Source organism: Eucalyptus grandis, chromosome 3 (genome assembly GCF_016545825.1).
Source record: "Eucalyptus grandis isolate ANBG69807.140 chromosome 3, ASM1654582v1, whole genome shotgun sequence".
NCBI classification, from domain to species: Eukaryota; Viridiplantae; Streptophyta; class Magnoliopsida; order Myrtales; family Myrtaceae; genus Eucalyptus; species Eucalyptus grandis.
Genome location: NC_052614.1, coordinates 69,203,626 through 69,212,163, shown reverse-complemented (window position 1 = coordinate 69,212,163; position 8,538 = coordinate 69,203,626). Strand labels below are relative to the sequence as shown.

The 8,538-nt window shown below is 40.5% G+C and overlaps 1 pseudogene; it reads left to right on the top strand.

Moving 5' to 3' along the window:
- The first annotated feature begins 1,183 nt into the window (after positions 1-1,183).
- On the top strand, positions 1,184-3,685 carry LOC120292099 (annotated as a pseudogene).
- The last annotated feature ends 4,853 nt before the right edge of the window (positions 3,686-8,538 follow it).

Genomic DNA, 8,538 nt, shown 5'->3' with positions numbered 1-8,538 from the left:
TAAGTGTCGATTTAACGAGTGTCCAAGAGTGTTAGACACATGTTGGAGTATTTGACACAAGGCAAAGCTCTTGGAGAGTGTCAGTAGTTCACAAGTTCTAACCAAGTGATGGTGAATTACAGACAAGGTTAGCAATTCGCCAACATTAAATCGAAGAGTAAATTATCACCTTTCTCAGAAATATCGCTCAAAGTTAAAAACTTAGCAGTGAAACTAGTAATTTAGGAGTGAATATGATAAAGTTACCAATATGGGTCTCTCTATAAGTTAAGTTATTAAGAAAGTAAGGAATTTGCCGTTGGAAATATAACCTTATCGTGGGAATGAGTAACTCACCAATGTAGGCCCACTTTTAGCATAATAAATCGCAACAATTTGAGAGATTTATTAACGCCAATTCAATCTTAAATTGTAAAACTCCCTCATTAAAGTTGGTAAGTAGCAGTGAAATTAGCAACATGCCTGCTCTCTCTTAAAGTAGTAAGTATCACGTAAAGTACGAAATTTGCCGAAGGTCTAACTTAACTTATTTAGGAGGTTGTCTTTGGAGATTACCAGTATAGTTAAGGACTGCGAAAGTAGTAATTTTTCGAAGTAAGCTTGCTTTTAGATTAACAAGTTACAACCGGTGAAATAATAAATTATACTTCTTTAGAGATTGACCACGTATCTGATGAACCCACTTGAAAAATTTTAAAGCACTTGAGAGTTCACTACTTGACGTAGGGGTGATAACATCATGCTTCCATTAGAGAGTTACTAATTGCTTGACGGGCTCACTTGTAAAATTTAAATCACTTGGTGATCTGCCACTATATACCAGATTCTAACGAGATAAAATCTTCATTTTGTATGTTAAAGCACTGTGTCATCTAGATAAAGTTACTATTTGAGGATGATAACATCTTTTTATCTTTGGTTAGTTACTAATTGACCGAAAGGGCCTCATTGTAAAACTCTAGAAAACTATTTTGTATTTTCCTGATAATTTACCGGTCGATTGACAGTTTCCCTTAAAAAAATCTAAAACACTTGCTAATCTACTGCTAGATGTCAAGGTGCTGGATTTATAATCTTGTTGACAGGTGACGAGAGACGCTCTCGAATTCTATAAAGAGCGCTGGTTTTCATCCTTGAGCCTGCAGTAGCTTGACTCAAGGAGCACCTCCAGTTTCCATCTCATATGGCTTCAGTGATGCTCCGAATCCTTCTGCTGCTTGTTACCCTTCCACTTTCCGCCAAAGCTCAGACCAATGGCAACCTCACCTTGGGCTCCTCGTTAACGGCGGATGAGCACAACTCTTCCTGGCTGTCTCCGTCAGGTGAGTTCACCTTCGGGTTCCGGAAAATGGGACAAGGGGTTTATTTGCTGGCAATATGGTTTGAGAAGATAGAGGACAAGACCATTGTCTGGTCGGCAACACTGAAATTTAGTGCCAGAAGGTTCACAGATCCAGTTGACCACCGAATGGGAGACTGGTGCTAGTCGACCCAAATGGAAGAGAGTTGTGGTCTCCTAGCCTGACTGTCGCTGGTGTAGCGCATGCGGCTATGCTCGACACGGGAAACTTTGTCCTAGTTAGTGCCAGAACCACGTCAACTTGTGGGAGACGTTCAGCCATCCGACCGACACGATGCTGCCTACGCAACAGTTTGATCAAGGGACTAAAGTTAACGCTCGCTACTCTGAAATGAATTACTCCACCGGGAGATTCCACTTCAAGCTAAAAAACGACGGAAATCTCGCATTCTATGCCACTGCTGACCCGTGGCTTGCCTCAGATACTTACTGGGCAAGCAACACCAACGATAGCGGCTTCAGATTGATATTCAATCAAAGTGGTCAGGCCTACCTCACGGCTAGGAATGGAACACTGCTCAAACTTGTCACCTCAGACACAGTCCTGACCAACGAGTTTTACCAAAGAGCAATCCTAGAATACAACGGGGTCTTCAGGCAATATGTCCACCCTAAGGGGGAAAATTCAAGTTCTGCCTTGGCACTGGGCTGGTCAATGGTCTCTTCCCCGATTCCTCCAAATATATGCGAGAGCATCAGGCAAACTACGGGTTCTGGAGCTTGTGGCTTCAACAGCTACTGTGCTGTTGGAGATGACCAGAGGCCCCGATGCCACTGCCCACCCGGATATACTCCATTAGATTCAACAAACGAGATGAATGGATGCAGACAGGACTTCATACCGCAGAGTTGTGATGGAAGTAGGCCCGAAACAGACCAGTTCGCTTTGCATGAAATGCTCCGTACAAACTGGCCATTGAATGATTATGAGCATACTGCAGCACAAACCGAGGACAGGTGCAGAGAGGCTTGTTTGGCTGATTGTTTTTGCGCAGTTGCTATTTTTGGCGGCAGCGGAAGTTGCTACAAAAAGAAGATCCCTCTTTCCAATGGAAGGACAGATCCTAGTGAGGTTGGAAAAGCTCTGATCAAGGTCAGGATAAATAACTCGACTTCAAAATCTACGGGAGATGGAAACAAGAATTCCACTTTGATTATCATCGGATCGGTGCTGTTAAGTAGCTCTGTCTTTGTGAACTTGGTTTTACTCCTCATCACCTATTTAATTTATAGAAGCTTCCGATCTAGGGATTCTAAGTTGTCACGAGGCATGCCACGGGATGCAGACTTTCACTTATCAGGGAGCTTCAAGAAGCAACATATGGATTCAAAGAAGAACTAGGTAGGGGTGCTTTTGGAATAGTGTACAAAGGTGTTCTTGGATCCGAGGATACAAACTTCGTGGTAGTAAAAGTGTTGGCGACAAGGATTGGAGAAAGCGAAAAGGAGTTTGAAAGAGAAGTGAGTGCAATTGGCCAAACTGACCACAAGAACTTAGTGCAGTTGCTTGGATACTGCAATGAAGGTCAACACCGACTACTGGTGTATGAATTCATGAGCAATGGCACTTTGGCGGATTTCCTATTTGGCGCTTCAAGGCCCAGCTGGTACAGAAGAACAGAAATTGCCTGCGATGTTGCGCGGGGGCTCTCTTATTTGCACCAGGATTGCACCAGGCATATAATCCATTGCGACATCAAGCCGCAAAATATTCTTCTTGATGGCTCTCTCACTGCAAAAATCTCAGACTTGGGATTAGCTAAGCTGTTGATGGCGAACCAAACACGAACCACCACTGGAGTTAGAGGAACCAGAGGTTATTTAGCGCCAGAATGGTTTAGGAATATGCCTATTTCTAGCAAAGTAGATGTTTACAGCTTTGGCATTTTGTTGGTTGAGCTCATCTGCTGCAGAAAGAACTACAACCTAGAAGCAGAAATTGAAGCTCAAATTGTGCTAGTTGACTGGACGTATGACTGCTACCACGACGGGAGTGTACTTAAGCTAGTGGAGAGCGATGAGGAGGCATCGAGTGACATAAAGAGGGTGATAAGATTTGTGATGACAGCATTGTGGTGCATCCAGGGAGACCCGTCTTTGAGGCCAACCATGAAGGAAATTACTCAGATGTTGGAAGGAACTGTTGAAGTCCCAATACCTCCAGTTCCAAGCTCTTTTATGAGTTCAATATGATTTTGCTTATTTAAGACCACTGTTGTCTGTAATCATGAAAAGTACTCGTATTGTCTGTAAGTGCTATTACGCATACTATCTTCACATGGATCCCGATTAAATAAGCTATATCATCAGTCAAGTTTAACATTTCCTCACATGTATCCAAGAGAGAACGGGTTGATGATCGTCGTAGAAGGGATTGCATGCAAGGCCGAATGCAACTATCAAAGCATCTTCATCGACCTTTTGCTTCATGAAAATTGCATTTGACACGGTGGAAGAGTATTTTAACTTGATCCAACCAAAACATACCTTATTTGCTAAATTAGATGATGAGAAGCATATGAAACTTGCCGATCCTCAGGTCGTGGATCGTTGACTTGGAATCCCAATTTCAACAGTTCTGCTGCTTTTTTATTCATACAGGAGGGATACTCACTTCCTTTCAGCAACCAACTTCTTCTAGACCAAAAAGATCCCAGTCCGCAAGTCATGTAGTTGGAAGTATAATCTAAGGGTGGCTAGCATGTTTAAAGTTTGAAGAGGTGATATTACAAAATCTTGACAAATTAAAATAGAATAGAATGAGTCAAGATTAAAGTTTGAATAAGGGTAAGATTCTGGAATAGAGTAGCACAGACTTTGAATCACCCAGTAAGTGTGCAATAGACAATAGCAATAAAGAATAAGAGTTCAAAGAAAAGAAAATTGTACATGAAATTTATAGTGATTGAGCTTAAATTAGGCTTATGTCAATTCTACTACGTTAACAGCCTACTTGCTAGATTCCACTAGAAAACCAATGAATGGTTACGGTCAAGTTGTGCCGCTTATACCCAAGCGCTTCTATCCAAAGCTAGTGTTGCTTATATTCAAGTCGATAAGACTCACTATTATACACCAAAACACACACTTAACACTGTCAACAAGTGTCGGATAATAATAAATTTAAGCTCACAAGGTCAAAGTTCGCTCAGATTTCGGAATTGTAGATTCAATGCTTTGTCTCTTACTGGCTCCTCGGCTCTTGTATGTGGTTGAAGTTTGCTTCTCTATTTACTATTTTGAATTTTCTTTTTTATATTTTGAGCGTTTTGCATGATGATCTACTGTTTCACTTTCATGACAAACACATGAAAAAGGCGGTCAAGCGATCGTGATCCGTAAGCAAGCATGAGATCGTGTTCATACAGCATGCGTGCTTCATGCGGGACACCGCTGCAAATTTCCACATCCGTACACGCACGGAAACGTTCAATTTCCACGGAGTGACCTGCAATCGCTTTGATTTCCGCGGCAATCGAATCTTCGTGTTTCGGTCAAAAAAACATTTTCAACTCCCAAAATCTCCTCCTCCCTAAAAGACGTTTCGGTCAATTTAAAGTCTTCTAAATTTGTCTATTTCTCCTTGAGAAATTTCTGGGTCGCGGCCGAAGCTTAATGGCTCCGCCCAAGCAGACTTGCCTTTTTCAAAATTTCCACGTACGGAGAAACTAAGAAACACGCATACTCCAGTCATGTTTCGTGCATGGCACTTTTCCAATATGATTAGAATTTGGTTATATCATGTAACCTGTTGGTCAAAGTTCCAATCTAAGTAGCATTGACACGCGGCATACAACACGTGATACGACACGACATGACACGTCAACAAGTTATTTAAAAAAATAGATAATTTCGATATATTATGATACGTTATATATTAAATTCATATTATTATATATACATAATAAATTATCATTTTTATGATTATTTCAATCAAATTAATTTAATTCAAATTCACAAATAAATAAATAATAATAGAAGCCTAGAATGAATTTATACTAAAACTATTAGTCCACCATCAATTAATATTATTCATTACTTCAATTTGACTAATTTAACTTAATTCAGATAATTCATAAAACTTGGAGAGAGGAAAAAAACAAGCCATGCACATTCTGGACTTATGTGTCAGACTTGTTGGAAGAAAATAGAAAAAAAACTTGGAAAGTGAATTGTATCACGGAAACTAAGAGTCAAAAGAGAAAAAAAGAAAACTGGATTTTTCTTCTTTCCCCATTTATTATTTTTATTATCTTTTTTTTTTGTTTTCGGATATATACATTTAGAAATCATTTATTGAAAATTTTTAAAATTGACCGCATGTATCGGAATCTTGTGTCAAAAATTCAAATGTCGTAATTCTAACTCAAGTGTTGTGAAAGTTGACTAAGTGTCAGATTCTCCGACACACGTTGACTCAGTGTCTAGGAGTGTCCAGGAGTGTTAGACACGTGTGAAGTGTCCGACACCACACGAAAGCTTTCGGAGAGTGTCGGTGCTTCATAAGTTCCAACCAAGTGATGGTGATTTACAGACAATGTTAACAATTCACCAACATTAAATGGAAGAGTTGATTATCACCTTTCTTAGAAATTATCACTCAAAGTTAAAAACTTAGCAGTGAAACTAGTAATTTAAGAGTGAATATAATAAATTACCAATATGGGTCTCGCTATAAGTTAAGTTACTAGGAAAGTAACGAATTTGCCATTGAAAATATAACATTGGTTATTAACTTACCATGGGAATGAGTAACTCACCAATGTAGGCCTGCTTTTGGCTTAATAAGTCGCAACAATTTGAGAGATTTATTGACACCAATTCAATCTTGAATTGTAAAACTCCCTCATTAAAGTTAGTAAGTAGCAGTGAAATTAGCAACATGTCTGCTCTCCCTTAAGTTAATAAGTATCACATAAAGTACGAAATTTGCGGAAGGTCTTACTTAACTAATTTAGGAGGTTGTCTTTGGAGATTACCAGTACAGTTAAGGATTGTAAAAGTAGTAATTTTTCGAAGTAAGCTTGCTTTTAGCTTAACAAGTTACAACCGGTGAAATAATAAATTATCAACTTCTTTAGAGATTGACCACCTATCTGATGAACCCACTTGAAAAATTTTAAAGCACTTGAGAGTTTACTACTTGACGTAGGGGCGATAACATCATGATTCCACTAGAGAGTTACTAATTGCTTGACGGGCTCACTTGTAAAATTATAAATCACTAGGTGATCTGCCACTATATACCAGATTCTAACGAGATAAAATCTTCATTTTGTATGTTAAAGCACTGGGTAATTGTTGACACCTAATTTTTTGTTTTCAAATACATAAAAAAAAAGAGAAAAATAAAAAAAAAAAAAAAAAAATAAAAATAACAAAAAAAACAACAAAAAAGAACAAGAAAAAAAAAAATGCCTCTTTTCCTTTGCACGGCCCGGGCCTTTTTCCCCTAGGCCCAGCCCAGCATCCTCTTCTCCTTTGCAGCCCATCCCATCTATCTTCTTCCTCTTGGAATGTGAAACCCTAGGAAGGAGGAAAAAAAGAACCGAAGGAGGAAGGAAACGGGGAACGAAAACAAAAGGAAAAAAAAAAAAGAGAGGGAGAAATCGAGAGAAAGGGGGAGCGAAAACGAGGGGAGGGGAAGAGAAGAGGGGACGGCAACATAGAGAGTGGAACAACGGAGAGAAACGGAGCGGGGAGAAACCGAGCGGAGAGTGAGCAAGAGTGGAGGAGAAACTAAGAAAACCAAAGAAGAGAAAGAATGAAAGGAGGGGAGGAGGGCAGTGGCGGTGCTACTCGATGCCATTTGCGCCAGCTGCAAAGCTCGTGCCCCAAATCTAGGAGTAGATTGAGCTCCGCCGTAGCCCCACTTGCTGCCGCTACCGTTCGACCAGGCTGCCTCCGCCCGTGTCGTCACTGCGGGAACCCGATGCCGAGCCACCCTTCCCAAGCGCTACCTAACCGCCCATGACGACTGACGCTTCCACTCGCCTCGCCGCCTCAAACCATCCTCGCAAACCCCGAGTCCGCTGCCCTCCCAGCTCGACACCGTTCAAGAGCCACCGTCATCCGTAGGGTTTGAACATTTCGGGCCAGGTTTATTAAGGCTGGGCTTAGGCTGTTTTTGCATATGGGCTTGTGGGTTTGTGGGCTTATTATGGGCTTTCTTTATTTTAAAAAATTAGACTTGGCCGGGCCTAATGAGCATGCCCAATCCGGCTAGTTTTCGCACGGACCGGTCGGGTCTGGGCTCGGGCCCCTTTTAACGAACCAGATTGGACCCAACCCGAGATCCAACTCGAGTCGTTTTAAATATAATATTATAATATTATAATATTATAATACTAGGAATGGCCATGTATTACTTTTATAGTGTAATTAGACCTTTATTTTCTAGTATATTAATTATGTTGCATTTTAATTTGCATATCTAATTTTTTAATTGCCGCAATTAAGATCTCGGTAGCTATGGTTGTTACTTTAATGGTTGTGCATCCGCATTATCACCTCACATGTTAGTGGATAGGTATAAAATCAATTTAAATTACCTGCCAAAAAAATTATTTTGATAAAATGAACAAGATTAGGTATCAAAAAACGCACTAATTAATCGATTAGTGTAATTAAGTTCTCGACCCTAGTTTCTCTGGTTGCGTAAGAAGTGAGGTACACTCCCATACCTCACTTCGTTTCTAGCCAACCCCAATAGGCTAGTGGCGACTCCTTTTGTGCAAAATTCTAAAGAATATCCTAATGTCACGCGGGGTATGGGCTTGGGAGAGACCGCACCTGACCATAGGCCTTAAGCCTGTCTTTTATGCAATACCCCTAAACATGATCCCTCCCCCCGAGGGTAGGTCGCGATAGCTTGGTGACTCCCGCTGGGGAGTTGGTTTTAAACCTTAGAGGACTTAGGTCAAAATTAATCTTGTTCAAAAATATTTTTGTTTGGTAGCGAGGATTCCAAGCACGCCCCTAACATTGTAAGTATTAAATGTTTTTGCATAATGTGAGGTATAATGAGAAGTGTTTGCTCACCTTTGTCTTGCAGGGAGGTGTAGGAATGTATGTTTTATTTTTCATGTATGAAGTGTTGATTGCTTATAAATTGTCATGCTTGCATCCCCTACATTGCACTACACTTTAGCACACACAACTTGCCGTCGAACCTAGGC